Source organism: Coregonus clupeaformis, chromosome 29 (genome assembly GCF_020615455.1).
Source record: "Coregonus clupeaformis isolate EN_2021a chromosome 29, ASM2061545v1, whole genome shotgun sequence".
NCBI classification, from domain to species: domain Eukaryota; kingdom Metazoa; phylum Chordata; class Actinopteri; order Salmoniformes; family Salmonidae; genus Coregonus; species Coregonus clupeaformis.
The window spans coordinates 27,048,514-27,063,781 of NC_059220.1; the positions used below are offsets into that span (position 1 = coordinate 27,048,514).

At 40.7% G+C, this 15,268-nt stretch overlaps 1 protein-coding gene across 2 annotated transcripts in view; it reads left to right on the plus strand.

Moving 5' to 3' along the window:
* The first annotated feature begins 6,511 nt into the window (after nucleotides 1-6,511).
* Nucleotides 6,512-15,268, plus strand: part of LOC121544961 (RAC-alpha serine/threonine-protein kinase) — a 50,649-nt gene continuing 41,892 nt past the window's right edge. For both annotated transcript variants that reach the window (XM_041855233.2, XM_041855234.2), the window contains exon 1: nucleotides 6,512-6,673. The gene's annotated coding sequence lies outside the window, so the exon portion shown is untranslated. The remainder of the gene's footprint in view (nucleotides 6,674-15,268) is intronic.

The following is a 15,268-nucleotide window of genomic DNA, read 5'->3' on the forward strand; positions in this document are numbered from 1 at the left end:
TTTTCCACAAATGTTCAGGTTTTTAATAGAAAAACAACAAAATTGGATGTCCTAAATCCATAACAAGGCTTAAACCACATCAGGAGACCACTTTTGAGGTCTGGGAAAAATCTAAGAAATGTACATTTTTGAGTGTAGTTCCCTTTAATTCAACTGTGCGGGCACCTAGCACTGTTGTTTGGTTAGTGGTGTTTCTGTAGCACACATGAGATGGAGTTTGCAAACAAATGGCAACTGGATTGATGCAAATAATCATGATATCATTCTGCCAGGTAGGTTTAGGCTAATTTGTAGCTAGTTAACATTTAATTGAGAAGGTTTTTTTGGGGGAAAGCCTTTCCATCAACCAGTTACGCCTATCATTATATTTGCTATATTTTTTCTGTTCCTTCATTGTTTGAAACCTGGAAGTTTTACTTCATATTATGAGGCATGTCTTACCTTGCTTTAAAGTAGCCTATAGCCAAAATCCCACCATAGAAACGTGGAGGCAAATATTTTATAAAGACTTCCTCATATGCGCTGTCCTGTTCTATTGGTTTTCAAATGAACTTTCTTTCATTGTCTAGCAGCCAAAGTCATTCTCCTAGTCATATTAGCAACCCATGATAGTTGTTGCATCTGTAGATCTTCCCTCTTTCAACATTTCAAATGGATATTTCCATCTCTGTCCATTTTAGTATGGTATTTTCTGGCAAATTGCATTTGGGAACATTTGAGTGTAGGCCTGCCGCTGTGTGCACATTTCTGCGCTTAAAATGTGAATAAATAATAGTTTATCAACATTTTAAGCTAAACATTTTGATCTGTTCCATCAGCTTTATTAATTGATACAGTGTATACCTCCACTACACTACTTTGACACGCATCATGAGGATTAAGAAGTGAGTATACTCAATGCCCACAAACAAAGTGGGCATACAGCATATACCTGCGTATACCCTTCACTACACCAATGATCATAAGGATTGGTTATTGAGAGAAATTAACATCAAAATACAGATTTTGCTCAGTTTCACTGATCTTAAAGGGATACTTCGGGATTTTGCAATGAGGCCCTTTATCTACTTCCCCAGAGTCAGATGAACGCTTATGTTATGTCTCTTCTTGCAGTCTGAAGGAAGTTGTAACTAGCGCTAGCACAATTGCTAACTAGCGTTAGCGCAATGACTGGAAGTCTATGGGTACAGTGAGGGGAAAAAAGTATTTGATCCCCTGCTGATTTTGTACGTTTGCCCACTGACAAAGACATGATCAGTCTTTAATTTTAATGGTAGGTTTATTTGAACAGTGAGAGACAGAATAACAACAACAAAATCCAGAAAAACACATGTCAAAAATGTTATAAATTGATTCGCATTTTAATGAGGGAAATAAGTATTTGACCCCTCTGCAAAACATGACTTAGTACTTGGTGGCAAAACCCTTGTTGCCAATCACAGAGGTCAGACGTTTCTTGTAGTTGGCCACCAGGTTTGCACACATCTCAGGAGGAATTTTGTTCCACTCCTCTTTGCAGATCTTCTCCAAGTCATTGAGGTTTCGAGGCTGACGTTTGGCAACTCGAACCTTCAGCTCCCTCCACAGATTTTCTATGGGATTAAGGTCTGGAGACTGGCTAGGCCACTCCAGGACCTTAATGTGCTACTTCTTGAGCCACTCCTTTGTTGCCTTGGCCATGTGTTTTGGGTCATTGTCATGCTGGAATACCCATCCACGACCCATTTTCAATGCCCTGGCTGAGGGAAGGAGGTTCTCACCCAAGATTTGACGGTACATGGCCCCGTCCATCGTCCCTTTGATGCGGTGAAGTTGTCCTGTCCCCTTAGCAGAAAAACATCCCCAAAGCATAATGTTTCCACCTCCATGTTTGACGGTGGGGATGGTGTTCTTGGGGTCATAGGCAGCATTCCTCCTCCTCCAAACACGGCAAGTTGAGTTGATGCCAAAGAGCTCGATTTTGGTCTCATCTGACCACAACACTTTCACCCAGTTCTCCTCTGAATCATTCAGATGTTCATTGGCAAACTTCAGACGGGCCTGTACATGTGCTTTGTTGAGCAGGGGGACCTTGCGGGCGCTGCAGGATTTCAGTCCTTCACGGCGTAGTGTGTTACCAATTGTTTTCTTGGTGACTATGGTCCCAGCTGCCTTGAGATCATTGACAAGATCCTCCCGTGTAGTTCTGGGCTGATTCCTCACCATTCTCATGATCATTGCAACTCCACGAGGTGAGATCTTGCATGGAGCCCCAGGCCGAGGGAGATTGACAGTTATTTTGTGTTTCTTCCATTTGCGAATAATCGCACCAACTGTTGTCACCTTCTCACCAAGCTGCTTGGCGATGGTCTTGTAACCCATTTCAGCCTTGAATCTTGTCCCTGACATCCTTGGAGAGCTCTTTGGTCTTGGCCATGGTGGAGAGTTTGGAATCTGATTGATTGCTTCTGTGGACAGGTGTCTTTTATACAGGTAACAAACTGAGATTAGGAGCACTCCCTTTAAGAGTGTGCTCCTAATCTCAGCTCGTTACCTGTATAAAAGACACCTGGGAGCCAGAAATCTTTCTGATTGAGAGGGGATCAAATACTTATTTCCCTCATTAAAATGCAAATCAATTTATAACATTTTTGACATGCGTTTTTCTGGATTTTGTTGTTGTTATTGTTGTCTCTCACTGTTCAAATAAACCTACCATTAAAATTATAGACTGATAATTTCTTTGTCAGTGGGCAAACGTACAAAATCAGCAGGGGATCAAATACTTTTTTTCCCCTCACTGTAGCTGCTACACTTCCAGTCAGTGCTAACACTAGTTAGCATTGGCTCGCGGAACTACCTCTAACTTCCTTCATACTGGACACAGAAACATAAAAATGGTATCCATGAGTTCATCTGACTCTGGGGAATCCCATTTTATCCCTTTAATGGATTTCTAATTCCATATTTTCAAAATACATATGTTGACGTAAAGAAGTTTCTAATTCGTTGAACTTTTAAATTGCTGGAGTTTATAAAGCACAGTACAGATAAGGGCTTCAAGTTGCACCTGCTCATCTTGTGCCTCCCTCCCTACCCACCCTGCAACTGCTTCAGTCATATTTGCCCTATGTTCCAGCTGTTGTGTGTTTTGAAGGGCCATTTGCAGCTACTCTCTGCCCGTTGATACAGAGGGGAATGAGCAATGTGACGAGAAATGGCAGGCACTGGTCAGAAGAGGCCACTGGTTAAAGATTCTTATCCAGTTACTGCTTTATTAAATTGTTAGTCTACCATTGACATTCAATCTATAATCACTTTGGCATCTTGTCCCAACCCTTTATGTGTTTTATACCGTTCCATTTATTCAATTTCAGCCATTACAATTAGCCCGTCCCTCTATAGCTCCTCCCACCAGCCTCCTCTGGACCATTGGCAGCCCCTGGGTTCCTGGCCACACAGATGCAGGCAGCAATCGGTAAAGGATGGATGGTGTGTGTTTATGGGGTGAAACAAAGCAGTGGTGGTGCCCAGGGACTGTGGCCTCCGAGAGAGGCTCAGCATGGTGAAGTTTCTCACACAGAGAGAAAGAGGAGAGAGAGAGAGAGAGAGAGAGAGAGAGAGAGAGAGAGAGAGAGAGAGAGAGAGAGAGAGAGAGAGAGAGAGAGAGAGAGAGAGAGAGAGAGAGAGAGAGAGAGAGAGAGAGAGAGAGAGAGAGAGAGAGAGAGAGAGAGATTTGCTTTGACATAGAAGCTGCACACTTCTATGCTCCTATATATCATATACATATTTAGCAGCAGGACATCAGGTGTGTCTTCTTTTACATTATCTCAATTATTGAATGCAGTATTCAAGTTTTTCCAAACCATATAATTTGGCACCAAACAGATTCAATGCTAAGCAACATATGTGAGTAAATAGCTATACAGAAACGTACACTACCAGTCAAAAGTGTTATAACACCTACTCATTCAAATGTTTTTCTTTATTTTTACTATTTTCTACATAGTAGAATAATAGTGAAGACATCAAAACTATGAAATAACACATATGGAATCATGTAGTAACCAAAAAAGTGTTAAACAAATCAAAATTGATTTTAGATTCTTCAAAGTAGCCACCCTTTGCCTTGATGACAGCTTTGCACACTCTTGGCATTCTCTCAACCAGTTTATCCTGGAATGTTTTCCAACAGTCTTGAAGGAGTTCCCACATATACTGAGCACTTGTTGGCTGCTTTTCCTTCACTCTGCGGTCCGACTCATCCCAAACCATGTCAATTTGGTTGAGGTCAGGGGATTGTGGAGGCCAGGTCATCTGATGCAGCACTCTATCACTCTCCTTCTTGTTAAAATAGCCCTTACACAGCCTGGAGGTGTGTTGGGTCATTGTCCTGTTGAAAAACAAATGACAGTCCCACTAAGCCTAAACCAGATGGAATGGCGTATAGCTGCAGAATGCTGTGGTAGCCATGCTGGTTAAGTGTACCTTGAATTCTAAATAAATCACAGACAGTGTCACCACCCCCACACCATAACACCTCCTCCTCCATGCTTTACGGTGGGAAATACACATGCGGAGATCATCCGTTCACCCACATCGCGTCTCACAAAGACACGGCAGTTGGAACCAAAAATCTCCAATTTGGACTCCAGACCAAAGGACAGATTTCCACTGGTCTAATGTCCATTGCTCATGTTTCTTGGCCCAAGCAAGTCTCTTCTTCTTATTGGTGTCCTTTAGTAGTGGTTTCGTTGCAGCAATTCGACCATGAAGGCCTGATTCATGCAGTCTCTTCTGAACTGTTGATGTTGAGATGTGTCTGTTACTTGAACTCTGTGAAGCATTTATTTGGGCTGCAATTTCTGAGGCTGGTAACTCTAATGAACTTATCCTCTGCAGCAGAGGTAACTCTGTGTCTTCCATTCCTGTGGCGGTCCTCATGAGAGCCAGTTTCATCATGACGCTTGATGGTTTTTGCGACTGCACTTGAAGAAATGTTCAAAGTTCTTGAAATTGACCTTCATGTCTTAAAGTAATGATGAACTGTCATTTCTCTTTGCTTATTTGAGCTGTTCTTGACATAATATGGACTTGGTCTTTTACCAAATAGGGCTATCTTCTGTATACCCCCCTACCTTGTCACAACACAACTGATTAGCTCAAACACATTAAGAATGAAAGAAATTCCACAAATTAGCTTTTAAGAAGGCACACCTGTTAATTGAAATGCATTCCAGGTGACTACCTCATGAAGCTGGTTGAGAGAATGCCAAGAGTGTGCAAAGCTGTCATCAAGGCAAAGGGTGGCTATTTAAAGAATCTCAAGTATAAAATATATTTTGATTTGTTTAACAATTTTTGGGTTACTACATGATTCCATATGTTTTATTTCATCGTTTTGATGTCTTCACTAATTTTCTACAATGTAGAAAATAGTAAAAATAAAGAAAAACCCTTGAATGAGTAGGTGTTCTAAAACGTTTGACTGGTAGCGTAAATAGCTTATGTGCAATGGCAGCTACACTGTCTGCTTAGCTTTTTCTCTTTCTTTTTGAACAGATAGAAAGAGGAAAAGAGAGACGGGCAGTGAGGAAGCAGGATTTATGCTTGTCTAGTAGAGCAAACTAAACATGGTCCTTTGACCTTACGAAAGAGAGATCAGTAACATCTCACGGTAGGATACACCACTACATTACTATCCACTAGGGCAAAGTTTCAACCCAGGGAGGACGAAGTCATCACTGAAAAACAACAACAGGAGGCTATTGCCTACAGTTGGTCAGCCCTGTTTCAAGTTGTGAAGATCTCAATTACAGTACAAGTGACAATGAGGGGAAATGGCACAGAACTGGAGGGGGAGGCAGGGGGTCAATAAATGTTTCATCAAAGGGAGAGGGTTGCCAGTAGCCCCATCCTCTTTCAACCGACTGCCGTTGTGATATTACTCAATTATTACACAACCTTTCACCAAGTCTCTGTCAAAACAAGTGTGTTTTGGGGGGCAGCACATGAATATGTCTAATGTTAAACATAGGACTGGTGGTAGCATATGCAGCAATACATTCACTGTCCAGGAACCTCTGTTCATTTAATAAGAAACACATGGTGCAAATGCAGTATACATTCTCATTGGATCAGAACATTATGATATTTGACCAGATAGGCTATCTATTGGTTTTACTTTTCTAATTACTTATGATGTAGATTACAAGCATTCTGTAGACTAGGCTATACAATATCCACTATCAGCTGATCAAAGTGATGACAACACTGTCAAAGTGATGACAGGTGAAATGACGTGAAGATTAAGTAAAAAATATATACGTTTTAGAATGGGATGCTTTTGATGTCTCAGCCTATATATAAATATGTATTATTTCCAAATATATAGGAAAAAACATATGTTCAGAATATTTTACAGAGTATCCTATGTTAATGTAGGCCTATGCGCCTCTGTTTAGCCCCATCTGTGGATCGCTGACGGAATGAAATCCGCGCTAGGACCTGGGAGATGAGTATGCCACAGAAGCATTGCAGACAAAACGTTTGGGAGGTGTAGTGGAAGAAAAGCGAGAAAAACGGAGTAAATGAGAGCACTTTTTGTCCAGGTTATTGAAGGATTTATCAGCTAAATAAATCGCCGAAACAGCTCATTATAATGCAACGGACACACTATTGAAATCCTGTCCAGGTAAATGCCTACATTTTGTTTCTCGTGTTGACTGTGAGGTCGACTGCTACTAGAGAGGGTAGGTCCCATTGTATTACATAGGATGCGGTTACTCTCACTCACGCTGCCCTGCTAGGCCCCATATCCAGTCTAAAATCGTTAAATGTGCGCCTAAAATGAAGTTAATTCCTGAAATCAGTTTATTCTCGGGTATAGTTATTTTTACTGGAGAAGTTAGTTAAGTGTTCAATCTTTAACCTTAGTAGAGGTTGTGCCTCATAAACAAAACTAAAATAGGTTATTTTAACATTGTAATTTATTGAGAGCTTTTTGAACTGGACACTTATGTCAGCCTTTGAGACAGCCTACAAGACAGACCGGACATGTTTGTGTCGTTTTTACTGCACATTACTTTCATACAAGTCACCTAATACAGGAACTATCCGTTTTCTAAATGGACTTTATGGACATATAAATGACTATACAACGCGCCTTAAAAACAAACTTTGATGTTGTGTTCTTTCTGGTGGCCAGTGCAACACTGCAACTCAGTCATTAATTTATCTGAACGTTCGTCAAGACAATTTATTTTGTTTTCTAATCTGTTCGTCTGTATGTCACACGAGATGACATATCTTTTATTGGCTTCATTCCGAGTTCCACGATTTCCAAACGGAATCTTTTTCGTTTGGATTATCTGAAGGCAGGCAGCCACGTTGTTGCATTGTTCTTACAATGTAGCAATGCCTGAAACAGTAGACTACTTGATACAAAGCACAGCAGCAGCTTGTGACATTGGTCTGAGGCTGGTGAAGTGATGTTGTTACGGTTTGACTCACTCACCCTGTTCTTCCTGGGAGATGCTGACGCCCGCCCCATTAGTATTTGAAAGGACTTTGAGTTCAGCTGGCCTTATTGACGCAAATGTGCCACCAGTTGAATGCATAATCTGAAGAATGCTGTTTGAAATCAGCCCTTACATAGTCAGGCTTATTGTGCCCAGTCTGAGGCTTGTACGCCACAGGAGTTAGGAGAATATCAGTGTGAAGGATCTGCACACTGCCTGGCCCTCAATGCATATCATATGACTGTCATTCTCTCCCTGGTCTCTCTTTGTCACAGTCACAACAATGCTTCAGTCCATGTGGCTGCAAGCAAATTGTTTACATTCTGAACTTCAAGCACTCAAGTCAGCACCAACAGCATATAATGGGATTGGGGGATTCCATTCACAGAGACAAGATGCTGATGAAGTGTAACCAATAGTTCGATTTTTGAAGAGGAGACTGGTGAGAGTTGCTGCTAGGTTACACCATATAAAAGCTGCCTTTCAGATTCAGAGCAGAGTTTACCCAACTCTCTCTATATTTAGATCCATTTTAATGGACTTTACGTCTATCTGGTAATTTGTTTATTTGGCAATGTGCAATTCCACAGTAATGGAATTACGCTTTGACTCATTTTTATTTATTTTTTTACTTTAAAAACGTATGCCAAACAAAAAACATTGATTTAAAAGTTTAACAAACCATATAACTTTATGCACAAGGACTACTTTTAACATTGTCTACTGAAAAATGTACAAAAATGAATTTAGTGGAAGAACTGTGCAGATACAAACTTTGGTAACAGAATTACGGTAAAATCTCCCTCCATTTTTTTTTATCTGACCACGTTTTCCAAAAATGTTGTTAAATATCTGCTCTGAATTAAGATTTAAAGATGTCTGCAAAAAGAATGGGGTGTCAGCTATGACATGGCACCTTGAGTTTGAAAAAAAATATTTTGGTTATTGAAGTACAGTAAATGAATTGGATTTACACCTGGTAACGGAATTACAGTAACGGAATTACATAATGTTTCACAATTTTGGACATTACAGTGAAGCAGAGCCCAGTAGAGTTCAGTACTGTACTATATTTATCTCTACTGTACTACCTTATTCTACTGTGCTCTACTCATGGTACTGTATTGTACTGTACAGTACTGTGCTATCCAAGCTTGTGAAACATACGTCTATGATAGGTTCAAATTTGGTCCAGACCGGTCTGTCAGTGGATGTTAACATCAAGGCCTGGTTGTAGTGACCAAATTTCAACTACTTTTCAATGCCCATATAATAATGGAGTCCAATATTTTAAACCAGATTTATATATAGGGGGTTCAATTTGCGTATTGTTTCCTTTATTGAGTAGTATGCTCTCCTTGCTTTCTCTGCCAGTGTTTTGATAGCGACATCGATCCGCCCTGATGGGCTGATGTTAAGACCGAGGTAGGTATACAGTAATTGGTGATGTGGTCAATTTGGATCTTACCAAGGGTGAAGTGGTATTTAGTTCCTTGAGATCTGGCTTTCTTTTGGTAAATCAACATTTTTGTTTTGCTCATGTTCACTGTCAGTGCAATGTTTTGACAGTAGGCATCTAACAATGACATGCTATGCTGTAACCCCTGTTCTGTTGGAGACAACAAGACCAGGTCATCTGCATAGAGAAGGAGCTTAACCCGTTGACGCGTACAATCACATATTTGTGATCATTGTTGAGTGTTCCCTGCAGCGTACCATAAAAAAATATGTGATTGGAACAGTAGCAACAGAACGTATGATGCAACAAATGCGTCTAAACAGCATTGTTGTCTCAAAAGCATCTAAACAATGTTTGTACTGATGGGAAATAAAGGTCTTCACAACTTTACTCTTCAATTTCACCTTTTATTGTAAAAGTTAAATGTGAACTTCATCATCCAAACATCACTAGGAACACAGCCAAACTCATTCCATAAACCAGTCTAAATAACAGGTTGCAGAAAACGTAAGTTAGCGACCTCCTGACAGCTAGACTTGTTAGCAATGTACCACATCTCTGGTGAACACAAGGGAGAAATTTAATATTGTTTAGAAAATAGATGCGTGTCAGCTAAGCTAACAGAAGCTAAATTCTTTATGATGGCAGCCATGTTTGTTTATGTTTGACAAGTGGAAACTACCTAATCCCAGAATGCCATTCACTATATGACACAAATAAACAAAGTCAAAGTGAAAGATGGCTGCACCCATTGCCTGAAAAATATGAACTTAGTTTGGCCACTTTTCAGCATATTACAAATCTTCGATGTACTTGTTACAGTGTATACAAGAACCGGAGCACCTGACTTCAAATCAAATCAAATGTTATTGGTCACATGCGCCGAATACAACAGGTGCAGACATTACAGTGAAATGCTTACTTACAGCCCTTAACCAACAGTGCATTTATTTTTAACAAAAAAAGTAAAAATAAAACAACTTGACAAGTCGTTTACCGTTTTTGACAAATCACAAAGCAAATAAAATGTTATCACCTCACAGATCATCACACCAAATACAAGCCTACTGCCTAGCCAAACCGTAGTGTGAAAGCTAAACAGGAATTAAATCATTTTAGGGGGGTTTGGGAGGGGTTCACTTCATTTGTGGGGGGGTTTTCAAGTCCATGGGGGGTAGAAATGGGGGGATATGATGCAGGAAATATTACTATGATGGGGAATTTATCAATAAATGGGGGGCAAACACAGGAGAAGTTTATACGCTAAATAAAAATAAAACCCCTGGAAAGGGGGGTCTAAGCTGGCAACCCTGAGGTACCATAGTTACAATCTGATGCTGCGTTCAAAACAACTGGGAACTGACTTTCCAACCTGAAGATCACTGACGTCATGATTTGACCTCATATTTTTCAAAGTTCCCAGTTGTCTTGAAAGCACCGCATTTCTTTATTAAATATTTGGTCTGACAGACGCTTACGTGACAACCACAGCATTGTATGATGTCATCAAACATGGCACCACACATAGCTGGCAAATAGCTTAGCATTAGCTCATCATAGTCAGTACAACCTTCAAAAAAGTATTTTACACACATCATATGTGTCCATTACAATCTATGCAAGAATCGGAACGCATGATTAGTTACCAGTACTTGAAAACGTAAATAAAACAGTAAATACATTATGCTCCATACATACAGTATGCTACAGGTAGAAACGACAACACGATATACAGAAAATAAGGCACTTACTTTGATGGGAACGCACACATGTCCAAAGTTATTATTTGTAAGGAAAACAACAATGAAGGCAATGCGGGCACCAGCCGGAAAATGTGCCAGGGTGAAAAAGTTTGTGCAAGGCCTATTCTGACTAGAGAAGTTTGTCCTGCTCCGTAAAGCCTCAAATATAAATTGTCCGCAACAGTGAAATTGGCTACTTCTTATGTGAATTAATGAGGAGGCGGACACACTTAAATTCAAACTGTTGTTTAGAAAATAATTTCAAGTTGACAAGTTGAAACATAGCCTATAGATAATTATCAGGCAGCGTGCCTTGGTTTCAGGGCAGTGCGGGTTAACTGTCCTTTTTCGTTAACAATCACATTTTGGAACAGTGAGTGCATCTTTTTATTTTTTATAGTTTTTATTTAACCTTTATTTAACCAGGTAAGCCAGTTGAGAACAAGTTCTCATTTACAACTGCGACCTGGCCAAGATAAAGCAAGATAAAGCAAAGCAGTGCGATTTAAAAACAACACCAACACAGAGTTACATATGGAATAAACAAAACGTACAGTCAATAACACAATAGAAAATCTATATACAGTGTGTGCAAGTTGCAGCGGAGGGTGCAGAGCTGGTGGCTGGGGTAGGGGTAGCCAGGTGGAAAGCATGGCCAGCCGTAGCAAAATGCTTATCAATAGCAAAATGCTTATTGAAATTCTTGATTATCGTAGATTTATCGGTGGTGACAGTGTTTCCTAGCCTCAGTGCAGTGGGTAGCTGGGAGGAGGTGCTCTTATTCTCCATGGACTTTACAGTGTCCCAAAACATTTTGGAGTTAGTGCTACAGGATGCACATTTCTGTTAAGAAAAAGCTAGCCTTTGATTTCCTAACTGCTTGTGTATATTGGTTCCTGACTTCCCTGAAAAGTTGCATATCGCGGGGGCTGTTCGATGCTAATGCAGTACGCCACAGGATGTTTTTGTGCTGGTCAAGGGCAGTCAAGTCTGGGGTGAACCAGGGGCTATATCTGTTCTTAGTTCAGAATTTTTTGAATGGGGCATGCTTATTTAAGATGGAGAGGAAAGCACTTTTGAAGAACATCCAGGCATCCTCTACTGACGGAATGAGGTCAATATCCATCCAGGATACCCGGGCCAGGTCAATTAGAAAGGCCTGCTCGCTGAAGTGTTTTAGGGAGCGTTTGACAGTGATGAGGGGTGGTCGTTTGACCGCGGACCCATTACGGACGCAGGCAATGAGGCAGTGATCGCTGAGATCCTGGTTGAAGACCGTGGAGGAGTATTTAGAGGGTCAATTAGTCAGGATGATATCTATGAGGGTGCCCATGTTTACGGATTTAGGGTTGTACCTGGTAGGTTCCTTGATGATTTGTGTGAGATTGAGGGCATCTAGTTTAGATTGTAGGACGGCCGGGGTGTTAAGCATATCCCAGTTTTGGTCACCAAGCAGTACGAACTCTGAGGATAGATGGGGGGCAAGCAATTCAAATATGGTGTCCAGGGCACAACTGGGGGCTGAGGGGGGTCTGTAGCAAGCGGCAACAGTGAGAGACTTATTTCTGGAAAGGTGGATTTTTAGAAGTAGAAGCTCAAACTGTTTGGAAACAGATCTGCATAGTATGATAGAGCTGCAGGCTATCTCTACAGTAGATTGCAACTCCGCCCCCTTTGGCAGTTCTATCTAGACGGAAAATGTTGTAGTTCGGTACGGACATTTCTGAATTTTTGGTGGCCTTCCTAAGCCAAGATTCAGACACTGCTAGAACATCAGGGTTGGCAGAGTGTGCTAACGCAGTGAATAACTCAAACTTGGGGAGGAGACTTCTGATGTTAACATGCAAGAAACGGTTACAGAAGTCAACAAATGATAGCGCCTGGGGGGTAGGAGTCATACTGGGGGCTACAGGGCCTAGGTTAACCTCTACATCACCAGAGGAACAGAGGAGGAATATAATAAGGATACGGCTAAAGGCTTTAAGAACTGGTCTTCTAGTGCATTGGGTACAGAGAAGAGGGGCAGATTTCCGGGCGTTGTAGAATTGATTCAGGGCATTATGTACAGACAATGATATGGAAGGATATGAGTACAGTGGAGGTACACCTAAGCATTGGGTAACTATGAAAGATATAGCATCACTGGAGGTACTGATTGAGCCGGTCTCCACGTGTATGGGGGGTGGGACAAAGGAGCTCTCTGAGGGTGGTTGAGCTGAACTTGGGGCTCTACAGTGAAATGGTATAATAAGAACTAACCCAAACAGCAAATGGCTAGGCATATTGACATGGGAGAGAGGCATAACGCAATCACAGGTGTTATTTCGAGAGGGCTAAGAAAACAACTGGTAATGGCGACGAAAGTTTGGGCTGAGGCTAAACAGATAAACAGGATGGGGTACCGTGTAAAGGAACAGTCCAGCAGGCATTAGCTGTGTAGATGCATTCTGACATCACGCGCATAAAAAAACTCACGCTGCTGCGACCATTAGAGATATTTAGAACTCTCTCCTGTGTGAAAAAAATCAGTTCTTTTTTTTTGTAAACAATTTTTAACATAACATTTATTTTCATTGTACATTGATTTAATAACGTTGAAGGTTCTTCCTCCAATTCCACTTTGGATGAGTTTGAGGAAGAGTCGTTTATGCCAGATGGAATCAAATGCCTTTTTGAAGTCAATAAAGCTGGCAAATATTGTACTCTTGGTGGATTGATAAACGTGTGTTTTGATAAGGGCGTGGAGGGTGTAGATGTGATCAGATGTTCTTTGTTTTGGTATAGGAAGCCAATTTGACATGGACTTAAAACATTGTTTTTGTTAAGGAAGGTCTGTATTCTCGTATTAATTGTTCTGCAGAAAACCTTTCCAAGATTACTGGTCACGCAGATGGCACAATAATTATTAGGGTCAAATTTGTAGGGCTGTTCCCGACTTAAAAATAATTGTGTCGACCGAGAGTCGGCTGTTCTTTCGACCAAAACGTGTATTTTTCCCTATATGTTTGAATAAAATCAACTATATGTAGGCTACTGAGCTTGTCTGATGCTTTAAGCACACTGTGATTAAATAATTAATACACACAAATGACTCACGAGTGAGCCAGAGATCAAGATAGCCTATCCACCCCCAGCTGCTCCTGACCTTCGCAGATTCTGCCATTAAGCTCTTGAAGTTGCCGGTAATAGGCTACACCAGTGGTCGGCAACCTTTTCCATTTGGAGTGCCAATTTATCTTACCTTTTCTACCGATCTGCGTGCCAGTTATGATTTTAATATGCACATTTTCGTGGAACAGTTTAATTTATAATAAAATCTAAATCATTATCATGTGGTTAATCAAAATACTAAAAGTAACTTCTATTGCCATTGCCAACTATGTAAAAAATAGTCTACATAAAGCCAACAAATAAATACATTGCAGCCTGCAGGTAGAAAATATCCTGATAAAAAATTAATGTCCTATAAATCACATTGGATACACATGGCCTGTCTGCAAGGAACTTGAAACATTATATCAACTATCAACTTGGTCTGGCTTGAAGCTCTTGCTAGCAAACTTGCAACATTGTATAAAATATTCTGGGCACTCAGTTTCCCGTGCGAGTGAGCTCCGGACAGACACAGCTGTAGGCTATTTCCGTATTTCCGCAAGGGATAAGAAGTAATCGGGTAGTTTCAATTTTTCCCCCTTTCATACCAAGTGGTTATCGAAAGATTTTTCAAATAGGCTACGTTGACGAACTATTGTCATTCTCAATGGATGTAAAAACAGACTTTGTTTACTTGCTGTTTGAGGTGAAGAAAAAAATATTTAGAGAAGCTCCACAGTGGTGGTGAGTTAAGACAATCAGAAATACTATCAGATCCCAAAATGGGCACATTTATAGGCCTACATTTGCGTGCAGACCAGGTTGCCAAGGCCTACTTCTATGCATAATCAGGTGTGTGTCCTTACTCAATATTGACAGGAGTGCTACAAACAAAAGACAAGGAATAAATTGACAACTCGTAAACTTGTTCCTCACAAGTGCAGCCTAGGTTGTGCGGTCCGCAAACAACGTGTCCACTCCGACAATGACGGTAAAAGACTGTAATAATATATTGAATGCATTAACAGAAATGACCGTAACCAAACAAACATTGTAGATTAGGAATTATGGGATTTACCGGTAAATGTACTACTGGTGTGCCATCCCTGCGGCCTCCGCAGTGGATTAGTCCACTTAGACAGGCGTGAATCAGACAGGTGTCTTGTGGGCCATAAAATATATATATATATATATATATAATATTTGCGACTGCTCGAGTAAAGAAATCTTGGTCGACCAAACAATCGACCAGTCGACTAAATGGGGTCAGCCCTACACATTTTTTCTCCACTTTTGAATATAGGCGTTATTATGCTATTATTACACATTTCTGGAAAGTATCCTACATTCAGCACTTGGTTGAAGAGCTTTAGTATGGCTTCCTGCAGCTTAGGGCTGCTTTTCTTCAGCATATCAGTACAGATACTGTCTGGCCCACCAGGCTTTACCGCACTTGAGGGCTTTGATTTTCTCTT